This window comes from Corvus cornix, chromosome 13 (genome assembly GCF_000738735.6).
Source record: "Corvus cornix cornix isolate S_Up_H32 chromosome 13, ASM73873v5, whole genome shotgun sequence".
Taxonomy (NCBI): domain Eukaryota; kingdom Metazoa; phylum Chordata; class Aves; order Passeriformes; family Corvidae; genus Corvus; species Corvus cornix.
In genome coordinates, this window is record NC_046343.1 from 14,800,036 (window position 1) to 14,818,915 (window position 18,880).

General features: G+C 54.3%; 1 long non-coding RNA gene across 1 annotated transcript; it reads right to left on the bottom strand.

Annotated features, from left to right (window-relative positions):
- Nucleotides 1–6,104: 6,104 nt before the first annotated feature.
- On the bottom strand, nucleotides 6,105–9,556 carry LOC109145563. Its single transcript, XR_002047010.3, has 2 exons — nucleotides 9,368–9,556; nucleotides 6,105–9,180 (listed from the first exon to the last, which is right to left on the bottom strand). It is a non-coding gene; the product is annotated as an uncharacterized LOC109145563 (long non-coding RNA).
- Between the last annotated feature and the right edge of the window lie 9,324 nt (nucleotides 9,557–18,880).

Consider the following 18,880-nt stretch of genomic DNA (forward strand, 5'->3'; position numbering starts at 1 on the left):
GGATCTGAGGGACTTTGCTCCCTGGACGTGCCCAGTGTGCGAAGGCAGAGTCTGCACTGAGACCCAGCGAAGCACAGCCACGTGAAAGATGCTCCAGCTGGGGTGTCCACAACCCCCAGCCCATTCCTGCCTCCCCTCTCACAGGTCTCCAGCCCAGCCGGGGACCTGCCCCTGCCTCAGGTGGATCTGACTGGGTTCCAGCCAGGTGCTCACCAGCCTGGGCTCTAAGCACAGCTCAGGTCTTTGCTACTGGGAATTGTTCGGAGCAGGCTGGAGGGCTCACCCAGCCCTCTGGACATGCCCGGTGTGCTCCCCAGACCACCACACACTGACCAGCCTTCCCGTGGGCTTCTCCTGTGTCACACAGGTGTGCACAGCCAACCCCCTCCCCATCTGGGTTGGGGGAGACAACTTTGTCATGAGGGGCCTGGCTTGGGGGTAGAAGTGATGTCCTAAGGGGAGGCTGAGAAAGGCAAAGCCTTCACCACAAAATGTCTCTGTCCACCCAACACTGAGTGCCAGGTGGACCACTGGTTCCTACAGGGACCTGCTGAGCCTCCTGGGGTTCCTGCCCCTCCTGCCCGGGGATTCACGTCCTGCAGCATCCTCCCCATCCTCATCTGGACCCAGCCTGTCTCTCCTTCCCTTTTCTCAGGCAGAGTGAGGCTCTCTCTGATGTCATTGTTACTGCCTCCAGTCCCAAAATGTTCTGTCCAGTGACCCCGTGGATCTGTCATCCTTTGGAAGCACAGTGTGTCCAGCACATCTCTTCCAAATGGTCCTGAGAGGGGTTGGGGGGGGTCTGTCCTGGCTTTTGTGGTGCTCACATAAGAACTGAATGTTCATTGTATTTACCACAGACTCTAGCTGTGAAAAGAGCTCTTCTGATCTGTTTTTGAACCAAATCCAAACTGATTGACCTGTGGATGGCATCCTGAGTTTTGCAGGTATTTACCGAGTAGCAGTGAGCTGAGAGACGTGATGGTGGACCAGGGAGAGGGTGTCCTGGTAGGGATGTCTCCAAGGGAAGATGGGAAAAGACTCCGCTCTAACAGCCATCTGGCAAGTGTCCTGGTGGCTTCTGGGCCACTAAAGATCTGAGCCACAGCCCCAAAGGGCAGCTGTGGGACCTGTGTGAATGGGGACAGTGAAGGCGACAGTTTTGAGCTCTTTAGAGAACAAAGCCTTTTTCAATGATATGTCTTATCTTCAGCCTCTGTGTTTGGAAGGTCCAGGGCTTCAAATCCCCCACCTGAAGCACAAAGAAAGGTGTCTTCCACCCTCACCAGTCCCCCAGGCGTGATCAGATCAAGTGAGTTTTGGTCACAGCTAAAGAATTCCCCTTCCAGACACAAGAGAGCCTTAGGGCACGCACAGGGAAGCAGCAGGGCGGGAGGCAAGGCAACACTGGGAAGGCAACCAGCTCCCTGGAGGCATTTAGGGACATCCTGGGAGAGCAGTGGGGATGGGAGCTAGCCTGGAAGCCTGCCCCGCAGCCTGCCTCTCTCCTCCCTCAGCTGAGTCCCCGGCAGGTAGTGACAGAAACCAAGCAGGTTTGTTCGCAGTGACATTTTGGAGGATGCCTCCCAAAGATGAGTCAGGCTGTGCCTGCTGCAGAAAAACAGTGATGCAGTGTCTTGTGGGACAGCTTTAGTGGCTGTGGAGGAGGCAGGCTCACCTGAGCCAGCCTCACCACGCAGGTCCTTGGGAAATGCCTGCCACAGACACAGCCACTGGTTTTTGCAAGAGCATCCCGAAGACCCTTCCTTTCCTTCCTCAGAGTCATTAACGCTCTTGGAAACCTCCACAGCAGCTAGGAACTGAGGTGTCCCTTCAGTGAGGTGCCCACCCAGAGGTGTCTCACATACCTCTGCCTGCAGCATTCCCACCCCGTCCTGTGCCTGTTGCTAAGGTGCTCAGCTTAGCAATGCCTGCTGCTGACACAAGACCCTGGATACTGCCTATCACATTTCCTGTGAGCTGCAGAGAGCAATGAAAACAGAGATCAGAGAGCCGCGGAGAGGAGCTCAGCCTGCTAATTACAGTGGGAAAGCAACATTCAGCACCTGCTGCTGGCAGTTCCGCGCTTCTGCCAGGGGCTCTACGGCAAAACAGGTTTGGCTGGTGCTGAGACAGGGCAGCAAAACAGGATCCAGTAGGGCCAGGAGTGGTGGGCGAAAGCTGGTGTTACAAGGAAGGAATAAGATAAACTGGTGGGGTTAGGATGATTACATCCACGGTGCACTGGTCCAGAAGTACCCCTCCAGACGGACTGGGTCTGTGGAGAGGAGAGTTGTCATCTCTGTCTTCTCTGTGCAAATCACAATGTTTTCCTCCTCCCACCGCTCTGCCAGGGTGATTTGTGTCAGCAGGGTCTCTGGCCAAGGTGATTGCAGCAGCCTATTTTTGGGAGTGCCCTTGAGAGCTGCAAGCCAGGAAGGTGGAGCCCAACTGTTCCCGGTGTCCGTGCCCTGGGGAGCACCAACACCTGCAGTCCCTGCTGGCTGCTCTCCAGTGCCTCGCTAATTGCGCCCGGGCCCTTAAATAATGCAGTGGCCGAGTGCTGAAGGGGCTGCCCGCTGCTGGCTCTCCTGGTCCTCGGGAGGGGACGCAATGGCTCAGCTGGGAGCCACTTCGGGCTGCAGGAGATTGGCAACACCTCCTTTCGGGTCCTGGGGTTTTGTCTCCAAAGGTGCTTTCTGACTCAGCGTGGTTGCTGGATGCCTGCTGACTCCCTGGGACTTTTATCTGGCTCTGAAAATCAGCAATAGGCTCACAGATCCTCATTGCTTTGAGGCCATTTTAGGTACAGACAAAGATTTAAGGGACAGGTCTGCACCCATATGTATGTGAATCCTGTTCTGACCATCGCATTTATTTATTTCATCTTACAACTCCAGGCAGCATCCCGTTGAGGTGCTGTCCACCCACTTCACCTGAGCATGGCAGGGATCCACCTGAGTAGCTGTTCCTGGACCTCCCTTGATCACCCTTGCCCAGAGAAGCTGTGGCTGCCCCATCCCTGGAAGTGTCCAAGGCCAGGTTGGACGGGGCTTGGAGCAAGCTGGGACAGTGGAAGGTGTCCCTGCCCATGGCAGGGGGTTGAAACAGGATGGTTTTTAAGATCCCTTCCAACCCAAACTGTTTTATGACCTGTTGACCTGCAACACCACAAAACGAAGGCAGAGACCTGGCTGGGAGCACGTTTTGCACCCCACAGCTTTGCATTCCAGACCTGCCCATTCAGTGAACGGCAACAGCCCTTCCCGGAGTGCGTGTCAGCCTGCAGGATGACAGTGACACGTGAGCTTCCACTTCTTTCTATGTGGTGTTGCACCTCAGGGTCTGGAATTTGCCTTGCATGAGAACGGTGGCACTGCCGGCCGAAGGCCCGTCCTGCCCAGGCCGTGTCCCAGCAGCAGCTGGAGGGGAAGGACACCTCCCATACATCCTTCCCTGGGATAGAAGAAGAAGACAAACACACAGTACTTCCCACAGCGCTTTCCCAGTCTCTCTCTGGTCTTCCCGATCCAGATGCTGTCTGCAGAGTGCCTGCTTTGCCGTGGGTCTATTTTCCATGATCTTGCATCCCCACTAATGCTTTGATGCCCTTTATTAAGGAGTTCCACAACACCACAGCACGTTCCTTGAAAAATTGCTCCCATCCATCTGCTTCAACTCACTGCCTTTGCCTCATGCCCCTGCTTCTCAACTGGGAGGGAGCATGAGCAATCCCTGCTCACATTCCCTTTGCTGCTCATCTTTTCCTGGATTTCTCAGCCACCCCGCAGGTGTCTCTTCCTGCTCTGCCTGCTCATGAGAGGTAGCTGCAGTTCAGTGGTGTGGATGAGAAATGCTGTGGCTCGCAATAAAGCTGGAGTCTTGAGATACCCTCCAAATACTGCTGAATTTATCTTTCCGGCACACCTGCCAAGCTAAGAAATCCTGTTACCCCTATTCCAGTGAGGAACAGAATGGCCAGGTAGCAAACACTCCCCTGATGCAAGACAAGGAGTTGGAAACCAGGTGCTGAGCCTGCATGTCCTTGTTCCCACCCAAGAGGTGCTTTGCTTAGCAAACAAGCTAAACCAAGCTTAACTAAGCACCCAGCTTAACTCAGCACCCAACCAGCCGACCAAAATCTTGTCATGACAGTGACCAACCCACCAATGCTGTGTTTTGATCTCCTGGAGTTGTCATCTGGCTCAGATGCCAGCAAAAACTAGCTGGAGAGACATCGCTTTTCCCAGACAAAGGGAAGGAGGGGAGGGAGCAGCTGAGCCAGTGGAACTGTTTGTGCAGCCATAATCACACCGTAAAGCACAGCAACAGCACCTGGAAAACAGCCCTTGTGCGAGCCTGGCAAAGAGGCCCTGGTGACCAGAACAGTTCAATGTAGAGCTGCCTTTTTGGGGGGCTCAGCCCCCCCGAGTGGTGGGTACTCACACACAGGCTGCCCACACCGGCAAGGTTTGATCCTTTTTGGCCAGGGAAGAATTGCTCCCTCCAGGTTTTAACCTCATATCTGTTTGCCTTCATTAAATATTTTTTTTAAATAGAGAGGAAGGCCAGTGTTTTTTGGCAGTTTGAAAGGGTCCCACCCAATGGAAACGGAAGGGAGCAGAGAATGGGGAAGGCCTGGAGGGATGGTGTTCCAGCCTTGCCTGGGGCATCCACTGCTCCCTGCCCCATGACTGTGGTCCATGTGCCCTCCAGCTGTGCCATCTTCCTCTGCCCATGTTTCCCTTGCTGGCCAGCTTCTGCTACTGCTCTATAGGGCCAGAAGCACCATCGATGTCGGGTACAGCAGAGACACTCGGGGCTCAGCTCTGGGGTACTGGAATGCCAAAGACAAGAGTGGAAGCATGCAGGATCAGACCCCAAACCCACCTGAGCCAGGCCATGCACCTCCATGCTCCACGTGGCTACTGGGGCACAGAGGGACTCTCAAATCTGTCAACAGGGGAGAACTTACCATCCCCAGCATTCAAAGATGCTCAAGTGCCATTCTGGGAGACACAAACAAGGTCTGGGAAGAGCCCGTGAGCTAAAGCAGTGGGAGAGATGAGCCAGACTTTGCCTCTCTCTCAGCTCTGTCCCCCACACACTGCAAATGAGAGCTGCAAAGACCTCTGTTCTCCGGGCTGGCCTCTCCCCCTCGGTGCTCCTGCTCCCACTCTCAGCAGCTCAGCCCTGCATCCAGGTTTACATATAAATAAAGAGTGAGTGTGAAATCCACCCTGGGGTCTCTCCTGACTCCCACTTGGCTCCCTAATTGGAAAGTCTGCCAGCAGGAGATACTGCAATGAGCTAAGGCAGAAACAAACTCCCTTTATCCCAGGCAGAGATGACGGCTGGGGTTAGGTCCCAGTCCAAATCACACTGGCAGGGAAGGACAAGGAGCAGGTTTGCACATGCTCTGGTTCCTCATCAGGCTCTGGGGGCTCCACCACTGCTGTGCCTGGTTGGAAGGGGCAGGGAAGGGATGTATCAGAGAGGATCCTGCAGCAGCTCATCCCCCTGGGAAGGGCTGGACTAGCACTTTGCAGTCCCTGACCACTTGATGCCAACAAGGAGGGGCATTAGGCCAGGGCAGTGATCTCTGTGCAGCACTGGGTAGGGGTATTGCTCAAACACCTGTGTCTTCAAGCAAAGACACCTGATTCTCAGGTTCCCCCATTTGCTCCCCAACACACACACAGCTCCCGTCCAAACACTGCTGACCTGCAGGGACCCTCTCTCCTGTTGGTTATTCTGCCTAAAGGAATTGAGAGTCAGACTCTTCACCTCCTTCCTGTAAGGGAAGACTGACCCCCATACCTTGTGGCCTCTATTTCTGTCCCCCCCCCCAAGCCCTGTATTGCAGATGTTTCTCCCCACCTTTGATGGAGGCAAAGTGCCCACACCTCACCAGGCTACGTGGCACCCCAAAGACTCCTATCAACAGCCAAGAGCACTGGGAAAGGCAGCTCAGAAAACTCCCCCACCTAACCCCCATTGATTTTTTTGCTGCCTCCTCTAGTTTTTGGAGGGCCCTGGAGGCACAAACATTGCCTCCAGTAGAGCTACTTCAAAAGCAACAATGATTTCAGTACAAGCAGATCAATGTTCCAGAGCTTTGTGTTTTTGGAGAGAACAGCACAGATCTCGTCTCTAACACTGCTCCTGGTGTCTGGGGGGTGTCTTCCACAGTGGGATGCCATGTTCACCCTGGGACCAGGGGTTAGGTGGTGCACAGGTTCATTTCCTTTGGATCTGGCGTCACCCAGTCTCGATGAGCTCTCCAGATGAGCAGACAGGAAAGAAGCCCCAGGGAGAGAAGCAGAACAAGGTATGGTCAGACACCAAGCTGAACCAAGGATGGAGTCAAAACAGGTACCCTTAACTGCTGAGCACTGTTGTTGTGCAGAACCAATCTACTTCCATGAAGGGCAGATGCTTTGCCTCTGAAAGCTCATCAGAATTCCTGACTTATGTAGGACCCAGATAACTGGGAATTCAAACGTCTTCAAACAGAAATTTCCATTTCTGACCAGTTCTCTAAAGCGAAAACAAACCTGACGTACGAAATACCATTTTATTGCTCATGTTGTCTGTGTGAATTCAAACATCTACTGATGCAGCAAATGCTTTATGCCAAAACAACACCAAAATTAGTAAGCTCACTGCTTTAATCATGGTGTTTGGAGTGAGAGCCAAGGTGCTGCAGACTCACAGACATCTCCTATACACATAAGCATTGCTTCTGTGGCCCTTGGAGAGTTTCTCATGGTCATTCCCATGATTTGCCCCCTAAGTCCAGGCAGACACTTGCAAAGGCACCGTTACAGCCATACCTTTGTGCTGGTGAGATTCTGCCAGCTGAGTGCTGCAGACTCTTCCTTTTACTAATCCTACCTCCTGGAGGCACTTAGCAACTAATCTGGATTACCTATTTCTACTGTTCCATGGCAAAGGAAACATCATTGTTTCAAGTCCTGTGGGCTCACTCCGAGGCGGTGGCCCATGGGAGCATCCCCTTGTCTTCCTAATTTGATTTAGGTTGCTCCTTTGCCAAGACCCCTCAAGTCTCACGTGGATTTAAGTGGGCCATTGCACGGGCTCCAAACACACTCTCTAGCTGGGGACATTATCCTGCTGCCGCAAACACTCAGACCTGGGCTGGCAGCGGGAGGATTATCACTGTTTAGCAGTGGCTTGTTAACAGACGCCTAAGGAAATACAGACAGCACAATGCTGACCCACAGCATGGAGCTGGGAACACCTTCCTGGTCTGATGTAGGCAGAAGTTTTCTACTTCAGAGCATCCCTTGTCAGGTTTTAACCAGCCCATGTCACTGCAGGTCAGAGCACTCAGATGGAGTCCAGCTGACTTCCCCGAACACTGGAGCAAGCCTTTGGCTCCAGTCACCCCAGAAACAACCAGCTGGATTCAGGACTTCCAGAGCTTTGTAAGCCAAATGGGCCCAAGCTTGTGCATATAAAAGCCCCAGGGTCTGCCAGTCTTGGAGCTATTTTCCCAGCCCTCCTCCAGATCTGTGCCTGTGACTGTCATTTGTGAGGTGGGATGTGCAGCCCTGCCCACAGCGCTCCAGGCGAGGTCACGGTGACACCCCCCGCCTGCCTAACGCCTTTGTGAGACTCCTGACATCCTTCTATGCAGTCTCTCCCATGAAGTCTCTTATTTTTATTCACCTTTCTGGTCACTGCTGGGCTCTCAAGCAGAGGTCCTCATTGGGTTGTCACAAAATAACCCGATTCCTGGAAGGTGGCAGCCAATTCAGGAGCCCTCAGTGCAGAGAGTGGCTCTAGGGAGGCTCAGGATGGGCTCTGCCTCTGGTTGTGACACGATCTGCCCTGTACTGTGCTGAGCTCAGCTGTGTGATCCAGGCCCATGGTGCCTCTCTCTCTGGTCAGCCTGGACACCCCACTGACCCTGACCCTAATGGTTATGAGCAAATTAATAGGACATGGTTGCACTCCAGACATCTCTCTACGCTCCCTCACGTGGATCGTCTTGGTGCACACGGGACTTTTCACAGATGCCACTGAGTTTCATGTAGGAGGATTATTCCCGGGAAATCTCATTTCTCACTTCCACTCACACATCCTGGTGGCCCCTTCTAAGGACAGCAAAAGCCCCAGCCCAAGAGCCTTCCCAAAGAGCTTGGATGAGTGAGGCAGCTCTTTTAGCCCAACTGCGTTGGGCCAGTGTAAAAATTCATTTTCACAAACTGCTCTGGGGAAGGAGCAGCCTGGCTTGGTGGCCAGGGGTGACCTGCTCCAGAAGGAAGGATGCTGGTGGCTGTACCTAAAGCCTTCAGCTTGTTCACTCACCCAGGAAAGACAAAAGCTTCAGCTTGTCCCCAGCAGCAGCGTCATGTTGGTCATGGTGCCAGGATGCCGTGGAGTCTTCCAGAGTTCCCAGGAAAACCAGTTCAGGTGGGATTGTGGTGTTTGCAAGAGTTCAAAGCTCGTTGTCACAAAAGCTTGTCCCCCTGCCTGCAGACCCACTCCCAGCCACCCACCACTGCTTCATATGTCACTCCAGAGATGGTGAGCTCCTTGCCTATCCTGGTGAGCCGGCACCACCCGTGACAGGAGCCTGGATTGTTCCAAGCCTTCCATACACCACCAAGATCCATCCAGCTGTTCTGCTTTAGTGCCTCCTGCAATGGGGCAGGCAGTGAGCCTGGGTAGCTGAGGGACAATTATTTCTGCTCCACATGGGTGAATGAAGTCCCTGGTGGTGGGGCAGGACCTCGCTGCAGACCTGGGTATTCCTGGGATCTTTGTCAGAGCAGCTTGGGAATTGGTAAGGAAATTTCATCCCTTTAGCACTGCCTCCAAGGGGTTTCCAGGCAGTGCCTGAAGGCACTGGGCCAGTATCCTTCCCTCTGAGCAGGGCAGGCAGCTGCTCCGGGCAGGAGCTTCTCCCTCCTGGCCACCCTGGAGAAGAGATGACCTCCTTCAGAGGGAAGTGCTTGCCAAGCTTAAATTAGATTTTCTAAAAGTCCCATCCCTCTCCCTGTGGCCCCAGAGCCACTTCTGTGGGCTGGCATTTGCGACGGCAGCCAAAGCACTGTCCCGCAGCAGAGGGAAGACACACGTTCCTCCTTCGCACCACAGCGCATCCCATCATGGCCTCCACGCAGCCCCAGCTCTGCACTGCTGCCTGGCCTGCAAATAAACGGGACAAAGCTGCCCAGGACAGTGTCCACCAAGAGGATAATCTCGCTCTTGTGGAGCAAAGCCCCAGCCTGTCTGCATGGTGAGAAAGGACCAGCCGGGACCGCTGCCTCCCCTCCCCATCACAGCACCCAGGATTGCAGCCCCAGGCAGATTCTCTCCTTGCTGGATAACTTACACGTAGCTTCCCTGCTCCATATACTCAGCTGTTCCTCTGATATGGTGCCAGTCTCAACACATGGAATCCAGGCCTTCAAAATCTTCCATAAGCTCAAGCAACTTTACATTAGCACATTGTCGATGATTTCGAAGCCTACAGGCTCAGCCCGGCGAGCCTTCCATAAAATATCGAGCGAGGTAATGGTAGCTCTGCATGAAGCAGAATGAAACGGTGGAGTCGTCCATCTTTCCAGCCACCACATTTCTCCTGGCTGAATAAAGGAGGTTGTTTAATGGTAGTATTAAATTCAGAGCCACCTGTTGTATTCCTGTGTCCCTGGGACCTGGAAGGAATGATCTTCCCACAGCTTTCCGTGTTATTTGTGGGGATATAGCTCCTGATTGCAGCTCTGCTATGTTAACATTTCCAGGAATTTTCATCAGGCCATTCAACATCAACCCTTAGTTCCTGAGAGCTTCCCTTTCCTTATGAAACTTTTGCCATTCTTCTCCCAGGGTGAGTGAAAAAAACAGAGTGGAGAAGGGAGATACGAACATTCAAAGTCGGGAACCAACTGGTCAATGAAGGAATCTCTGCAATATTTTGGGACTGCATTTTGGGGCTATTCACCCCCAGTGACTAATTCCCCCTTCCTCTTCATTATAAACTCACATTTGTTCCCTTCAAGAGACATTTCTGCCCCAACCCTTTCTCAAACTCCAGCCCTACAGTTCACAAGCAAATCTGGAAAACCATTCCTGCTCTCCAGGACATGCAGTTAATGGAGGAGAGCTGGAGAAAGACCTGCCCACAGGTCCAGTGGGGCAACAGATGTCCCCTCCTGTCCCTTCCCTGACCTCCTGATAAGCAGCTGAATGCTCAGCACCATGGCAGTCAAGCCCAGCTCAGACATCTTCCCTGACCCATGGATCGAGTCACCATCACCAGACCACCAAAAATGTCCCTAAGGTCAGCTGCAGGCTGACCCACCTGGCACTTGGCAGCAGATGTGGCAGCTCCCAGCCTCCCGCTGTCCCTGCTCCCAGCAGACCTGCTCCCTGCTCCTTGTCCCACTGTTGGTGGGTGTTTGCAGATGGCTCATCCCACTCCTGCCCTTCTCTGGAGTCCCTTTTCTCCTGCCTCTGTCCGGACATCAGCACTGCCTGTGCCATGCCCAGCATGCTCTGCGGGCAAGCCATGAGCTTCCTGCTGCCTTTCACCATCCCCCCCCCAAGCCCTTGGCCCAAAGCCCTGTGGGCCAGGCTGATCCTCTGGAGATATCTGCCAGCACAGCCTGTCCGGGCTCACAGCTCTGCCCGGAGGCAGCTTTCCCAGTGGGAGGAGGGAGATGCTCATCCTCTCTTTCCTCCTGTCGGCACCCACTGCCCTAATCCCTGGGTCACGCTGCATCTGCATCCCCTGAGCATCCCCAGGACATCCCTGGAGGTCCCCACTGTGCCCCGGAGGTCCCCATTGCACGGCACTGCCAGCCCCCCGAGGCCTCGCATCCCACCCACTGAAGTACCACGGGGGAGGTCACCGTGTTTGATGGCTCTGCCAAGGGACAGCTGGCTTGTTCCTGTTCCAAACCCCCTCCCTGAAGCTGCCAGCCCAGCTGGGAATCCTAACCCCACCCCTCATGCCAGGCAGGGGGGAGGACAGGGATACCGTGGTGGGGAACCCCATCCTTCCCGGCACTGCGGAGCAGCAGGGGCTGAGGGCAGGCGGCAGGGGCTCAGATTTCAGTTTCTCTGCCCTTGGAAAGTCCATGCCAAGAGGACCTCAGAGCTGTTTGGACTCGTTTGCCTCTCCCTGCCTCTGCAGGAGGGCGTGGGTGAGATTCCGCTTGCCAAGAGAGCCCCATGGCTTGTCCTTCTTGGCTGTTTATGGCTCAGACCAGATCAGGTTTCTAAGCTCTTCCCAAGCCGGTGACTTTGAGTTTTTTTAAATTAAAAAAAACAAAAAACCAAAAAAACCAAAAAACACACAGATTTTCTCCTTTCCCCACCCTCCCATCCTCTGCCCTGCGATTTGTGGCCTGGCCTGAAGATGGTGAACGAGCAGCGGCGCTCCAGAGCACAGCCAGGGCTGGGCCACCTCTGTGTCCACCCAGGTCTCCCTGAAAATGCCCCCGGGGCCCAGGCAGGCAGCGAGGGGGGCTCAGCATCCTCCTGCTGCACCCCATCAAGCGACCTCGCTCTGTTCTCCTGCATGTTCTAATCTGGCCTCCCGAGAGAACATGACCCAGAAAGGCAGGGGGGCAGTGCTGTGACCCTCTCAGCCCCCCAGAAGATGTTTCCTGCTCCCTGCTGAGTGGCAGGCTGGCAGCAGCAGCCACCATGTGTCTCAGTCCCCCACTGCAGAAAGGGCTGGGAGCCCTTTCCCAGGGTGCTGTGGGGATGAATACAGCAGATAGCATGAGGTTCCCAGAGCAGGTAACATCCCCCTAATTAAGATAAATACTAATTAAGTCTGGGACTTTCAGAGAAGCCCTGGGAGCAGACTCCAACTCCTGTTGAATTTCAATGGGAACAAGACACCTGACTCCAGAAAAACCCAGCCTCTGATATTAAGCTTAAATGGGCCCTTCTCTAACGTTGATATATTGCTGCTCTGTAACTTATGAGTGCCTTCCCGTATATCCGAGCACAACATCAATGTCCTGGAAATGCTAATAAGGAGCTTTAGGAGGGCAGCAGCGAACAGGCTCCAAGTCAGATGCCCGTGATCATCCTGTGCTATTAAACATTATGGACAAGCTTTGAGCAGAGCTTACCCGTATTGCACACGAGGCTCTGGCTGAGCCCCGGGTGCTTTGTGCATCCCTCCCTCCTCCTCCTCCTCCTCCTCCTCCTCTTCCTCCTCCTTCCCAGCTGTGGAGAGCTTATGCTCTCTCAGTCCCAGTCCTGTGCTCTGTGGCAGACCCTTGCTGGGGTGAGCGGGGCGAAGGGACAGTGCGCTCCTGGTAGCTGGTTCACACACGGAGCTGTGCCTGCTGGGAACAGCCTCCCAGAGACCAGCGAGGGATGGCAGCGGGGAGCAGAGCCCCGGCAGCCACAGATGGATGGGGCTGCAGCAGATGGGGCTGCCCAGCCTGTGCTCACGGATCCTTCACCTGCCCTCCCTCCCTTGTCCAGTGGAAGTTGTGGGTCACCCCCGCCAGCACCCCGCTGTGAGGGCTGTGCTGGGTGGCCAGAGCAGCAGGAGCCGTGTAGGGAGGTGGGGGGACATAACATGGGTGTGGTGGTGGAAAAAAATGGAAAGCACTTGGGTTTTTCAGTGCCGGTGATCCAGGATCATGGAGCAACAGAGCTGAGCTTGGGCAGCAGAACCATTTGGGAACTCCAGACCGTGAGACCCCTCCGCGAGCCACCACGTGTCCAGCTGGCTCAGACCCAGCATTGTGACGGACTGGACTTGGCCGGCCCATTGCCAGCCCAGAGGTCTGACAAACACAACCTCTCTGTCCTCCGGCCCTGCTCGCCAGCGCCTGTTTCAAATTAGCATTTCCCCTGCCCCCACCACCCGCCATTTGGGCAAATCCCTCAGCTGTCTGCCAGCAGTGCCGGGCCAGGGGAGACCAACCCCGGGAGCCCCGTTTGCTTTCCAAGGACTTTCCCAAGTCCCCGGTACACTTTAGCAATTAGAGGGTTAAGTTTCCTCCCGGCCTCGCTGCATTAACTGGAAAGGAATGAAGTGTCAGGCATGTTCTCACCACAGCAGGCTGTTGGAAAGCAACTCCCTTCTCCACGCACACACACCTCCCACTGCTGCGACCAAATTATTTTCTATCCTCCAGAGACCCAGTATGCCAGACAAAATCTGCAGCATGACTCTGATTCATTGCAAAAGGATGCAGATGTAATATTCCCTTTTTTGCCGGGGCTTCTTGCACGCTAATTCACACGGCATCTCGGCGTTTCGAGTTTTACAGCTTTCCTGCTCTCTTTATTATTTTTTTCTTCGGAGGGCTCTGACGCCCCTCGCTGACCCTTGGCCCCGCGTCCTTTCTCCCAGCACCACCAAAATAAAGACACTAAGCCTCCCATCTCCAGCGTGCAAATAGGCAGCTCTCCCCAATGTGCTAATTAGCCGAGTGTTTGGAAGTAAATAGGTAAGATTGGTGGTAATTTCCTGGCTGAAGGGGTAATTATTTGTTTCAAACAGGCTGCAAAATAACCCCCGTAAGGTGAGATAGGAAACTAAATTCAAAAGAGGTTTCCTATTCCCACTAAGCAGGATTGAAAACTGGTTTGAAATTCCTTTTTTTATTTATAGTACATGGTATCCATGGAAACCTACAGAGGAGGTCATGGTAGCTAGGCCTCCGTTTCACCCTGCTCAGGGGATTACCGTTGCACAGTGGTACGCAGCCGTGTAAGAAAGTAGATTCACAATTCCCCGCAAACAGCCCCCCCCCTGCCAGCCCCCAGCCCCAGCCTTCCTGGAGGGCTGCAGGAGAGCTTTTGGGAGGCTCATAAATCTGCTCCGAGATGGGAAAGTGATGGGAACTGTGCCTCCAGCGTCCCCCAGAAGCAGGAGGCTGCCGGGAGCACGCCAGCTCCCCGCGGTACCCTGACGCGATGCGCTGCGGGACGGAGCCGCTCGCGGCGTGGCAGCGGGAGCAGAGGGATGCGCTTCCCTTGCCTGGGCTCCCATCCCCATCCAAACCCTGCATGAAGGGGAGGAGCACCATGGCCAACTTTTCACTTGGCTGAACCAAGCGAGGAAAGCCCAAGCGTGGTCCAGATCCCGAATTCCCACTTGCCAGCAGGGATGTGCAGGCAGGGCATCTTCTGCGTTCACCTTTCCCTGCTGCTCTCAGGAAAACCGTTGCTTTAGAGGAAGAGGGAAAAGCGTGGGGAGAGGGATGTCGCAGAAGTGGCTGTGGTTTTTGGCCGTGTCCCAGGGCCGTGGCGCTGGGCACTGCTCCCCTCATGATTCCAGCAGGGGAAAAAGGCTGCTTCTCGCCTCCGGGAGCTATTTGGGCTCTCCCTTGTAAGAACCTTTTGCCACTGCGGACAGGAGCGGCTTCCACTTCCAGCCTGGCTGCGTGTGATTTAGCGGGAGAGCGCGATCATTACTTTTTATGCCGCACGTAAACCCCGGTTCCAGCCCGTGGAGCGGCTGATGCTCCACCAACACCCGCGAGCAGCGCAGGAGTAGGTGCGCGCAGCCAGCTTGCTCCCCCGTGCTGGCAGGGCCACGGCGCCGGGATGTTCCCCGGGAAGGCAGAGGTGGAACGTGGAGCTGCTCCACAACCATTTTCCACGCAGCCCAGCCCCTTTCCCAGACCGCTCGCCATCCCCTTCAGCTCCCCGCGCTCTGCCCCAGCCGTGCGCACAGCGACATTCCGCCTGTGACCTTCACTAATTCACTTTCCCTCTCCACGCCGCATTCCCTCAGCTCGCAGAAGGACTCGCTTTTTCACACAGCATAAAAATAGCCTGCGCAAGGCGTTGCCAGAGGAAGCTGCGGGGCCAGCAGCGCGCAGGCAGGCGGAGGGACCGGCTGTGCCACGCGGGTCCCCGGCCCCGCTCACGCCGCTCCTCGCCCCGGCAGGGAGCTCCCAGAGCAGCCTCCCACCACCCAGACGCCCTTGGCCTCCTTAACACCCCAGCTTCTTCCTGAGCCGCTGCCTTGCTCGGTCTAGGATGTGGTGAAATTCAGACGGTGGAGGTCAGCAGCAGGGAAATGCTGCTTCATTAACCTTCCCCCTCAAACTGAATGTTTTTCCCCTCAGTTTTGGGAAAATGAAGGCTGAAAGCATCAAATTTAGGTGAATTGCGAGGCAGATTTTTGAGGCTTTCTAGACAAAGAATTATCCAAAAAATAATTTCCACGTCCTTTATGTAAATGATGCTGGATTGAATATCTGTCAGTGGGAAATAGCACTGGAGCCACCACCATCATGCAAAACTGAACTGTTGGTACCAAACCGACTTTATGTTACCATAAAACACCTCCAGCTCCTCTTCTCTTCACAAGCCCTTACCTTGAGCCTTCCTCTGCCATCCCTCCAGCTGGCCTGTGCACGGCACCATATGACAACGGCCACCCCCAGCCACTTGCTCAGGCTTCGAGCCAGTACCGTGGTGTTTTCCCATTTCCCATCACCGTTCCCAGTGTGCCTCCCAGCCACCCCCCTGTTCTTCAGGTCCTTTTCTAGACCTGCCCTTTGCCTGGGAGCATCTCATCTGCTGGGCAGGGCTTCAGCTGGCAAGGGAGGAAGCCTCCACCTGTGAAGTAACCTCTGGACACACCTCTTGGCTGATTTGAGGAAGTGAATTGCATCCTAGAAGTGTGTTTTTCTCTCTAGCACTGGCTATAAATGCTGGAGACTTCAAAAGGGAGGCAGAATGAGGCCAGACCTGTTCTGTCAAGTGACCAGCCAGTGCCATCACACGCCTCTGTGCTCTGTGTCAGACTCATCTCCTCTCCCTTTCCTGCCACAGGGAGCCACACCGCTCCCCAGCTCAACACAAAATCCGCATCCACCTCATATGTCTTCCCTCACATTAAGTTCATCCCCACGGCTGGTGGTTTTCTAGTGCTCACCACAATTTTGTGCCTACCTTGATGCGTGCTATGCTATCACCAGTACAGTCAATCAATCTTGCCTTGGCCAATAAGCAGGAGAGAAGTAATGTTTTTCCTACTCCCCCAGCTCTCTTCTCCTCCCGATCTCCATCAGGCACTCGGCAAGTTCACAAGGGCAGCCCGCTCTCGGTTTCCTTGGTCACGCACAGCAGCCTGCCCTCCTAGAGTAATAAAAACAAATGACACGTTGCTGGTTGTTGTCAGAGAGGTTGCCGGGCCCCTCCGTGGAGAGCAGATTTGGGGTGAAGGAAGCATTTGCGTTTTTAGGTTCCTTCTTGGGCAGGTGGAGGAGAAGGTGCCAGTGGATGTGACTTGTCGGTGGATGTAATGCCAGAGTCAACGGAAAGGGATGAGCAAAGACTGAGGAATGCAGTCTATGTCTGCTCATAGATGCCAGAGATGGGGAAATGATGCTGGAACTGATTATCTGGGAGCAAGCAAGACCCAGAGGTGCCTGTGCCAGGTCCTGATGACTGTCAGGGGGGCACAAGCCCCCATTCTGTAATGCTGCACCTGGCACTGAATTTAGTCACCCTGATGCGTGGACAGATGAAGAACAGATTAAACCTCCCTTGTGGCTGGAACCATTAGCATCCATTTGCAGCATATCTACGTTTTCTCCCACGTAGGCACAAGGAGAAACACATGGACACACACACTTAACTGCATGGGAGGAGACCCCAAGGCCCCAGCAGAGCTGGAGCGTGGGAATTCAGGAGTTTCTCAGGCCAGGAGCCCGGTTTTCCTTTGGCCCACATGCAATGAAGACCCTATTAAGCTGCCCCCTGATTCAGGAGCCCTGCACTGCCCGTCCTGCAAGCTCTTCATCCCATCCCACGTGGGAGTGAGCAGGCTGTGTGAGTCCATGCACCCTGGGCAGCCAGCAGCGAGCAGCTCCGTGCCTGAAGGACTTCACCATCTAGTTCAGACACCAGCCCCAGCTCCAGGAGGTTCCAAAGAGTGAAGGAGGGGAAGGCTCACGACACCTTTATCTTTGGCTTTGCCTCTCCCTTTTTTCCTATTTTTATTAGCTGGGAGACAGCCCATCCTTTTTATAGCTCTGAATTCAAGGGTGATCAGATGAAAGTGGAGAGGGGCTCCTGCATGGGTAGATGAGCAGCCATAAGGTCAAGGCACCTGAAGGAGAAGTTTCCAGCTTTCACCGCCCTAAAGATTGTCCCATAAAATTACTCATAAAATTAAAGTGGGTTTTGGGTTTCAAAGTCCTAAGAGACTCGAAATAGTCATCAGTCAATTGTGGTATATGGGAAGCCTCAAACCCCTGGTTGTTGAAGCAGAGGTTAATGCTGAGCTGCAACATTTGCTGGGGACACAGTGGACATGGCAGTGCCCAGCTCAGCTCGGGGGTTATGGCTTAGGCAGGGGGCGATAAGTTGTTCACACTATCACACTATGGATCTGAATTTCTTCAGTCAACTTCTTCCAAATAAAATACAGAGCCACCTTCTCAAAGGCTTCTGCAAGATTTACGAGGACTGAGTCCTCTGCAGTTTTCTTTCTGTATCAAAGTGATGATTTAATTAATTGATGATCTAATTTCCATCTGGAACTGAAGCTAACCTGCCGATTTGTGAATTTGACCTTGGTACAGATTAACCATGGTGGCAGTTAGTGTTAGTTTAACAGTGTTCGGAACAGCTTTGCTGTGCTGATGCCTTCCCTGGACTTTGCTTTCTAAAAATCTATCCACAGCAGGGTAAAAGCTGAGTGTCAGGGACAGGGATTCAGGCGACTCCAAGCACCTCGGAGAGGCGGGAGCCCCTGGCTGCAGATGTCACTGTCATACCTGTGGCAGCAAATGCCAGCTTTGAAGCAGGCAGGGGAGCTGAATGTCGCTGAAAAACAGCCCGGACAAAACTCGGGAAGGTTCCGCTCGGCGGCAGCGACAAGGTCACACAGCAGCGTGGGTCAGCACAAGGTGGAGGGAGAGGCTGCGTGGGGGAAGCCCCGGGGCAGCAGAGCCAGCGCCGTCCTGTGCTGTCACCGCCAGGAAAAAGGAAGCAGCTCCAGGGATGTGACCTCCAGTGCCTCGCACGTGTCCCTGGTGCCAGCAAGTCCATGGAGCAGGGGTCGGAGCTGGTGTCTGTCTGCATGTGCTGAGAGCCTCAGCACAGACACACCCCACACACATCCTGTCACATCTGCCTGCAGCCTGCACGGGTCCGTGCGCTGTCCCTGCCACAGGCACACTCACTGTGACACAGCCTGTGAACACACACACACACACACACACAGTGACACAGCCTGTGAACACACACACACACACACACAGTGACACAGCCTGTGAACACACACACACAGTGACACAGCCTGTGAACACACACACACACACACAGAGCCTGTGAACACACACACACAGTGACACAGCCTGTGAACACACACACACACACACACACAGAGCCTGTGAACACACACACACACATGCAGTGACACAGCCTGTGAACACACACACACACACACAGAGCCTGTGAACACACACACACAGTGACACAGCCTGTGAACACACACACACACACACAGAGCCTGTGAACACACACACACACACAGTGACACAGCCTGTGAACACACACACACACATGCAGTGACACAGCCTGTGAACACACACACACACACACACACAGAGCCTGTGAACACACACACACACAGTGACACAGGCTGTGAACACACACACACAGTGACACAGCCTGTGAACACACACACACACAGTGACACAGGCTGTGAACACACACACACAGTGACACAGCCTGTGAACACACACACACACACACAGAGCCTGTGAACACACACACACACACACACAGAGCCTGTGAACACACACACACACACACACACAGTGACACAGCCTGTGAACACACACACAGAGTGACACAGGCTGTGAACACACACACACACACACACAGAGCCTGTGAA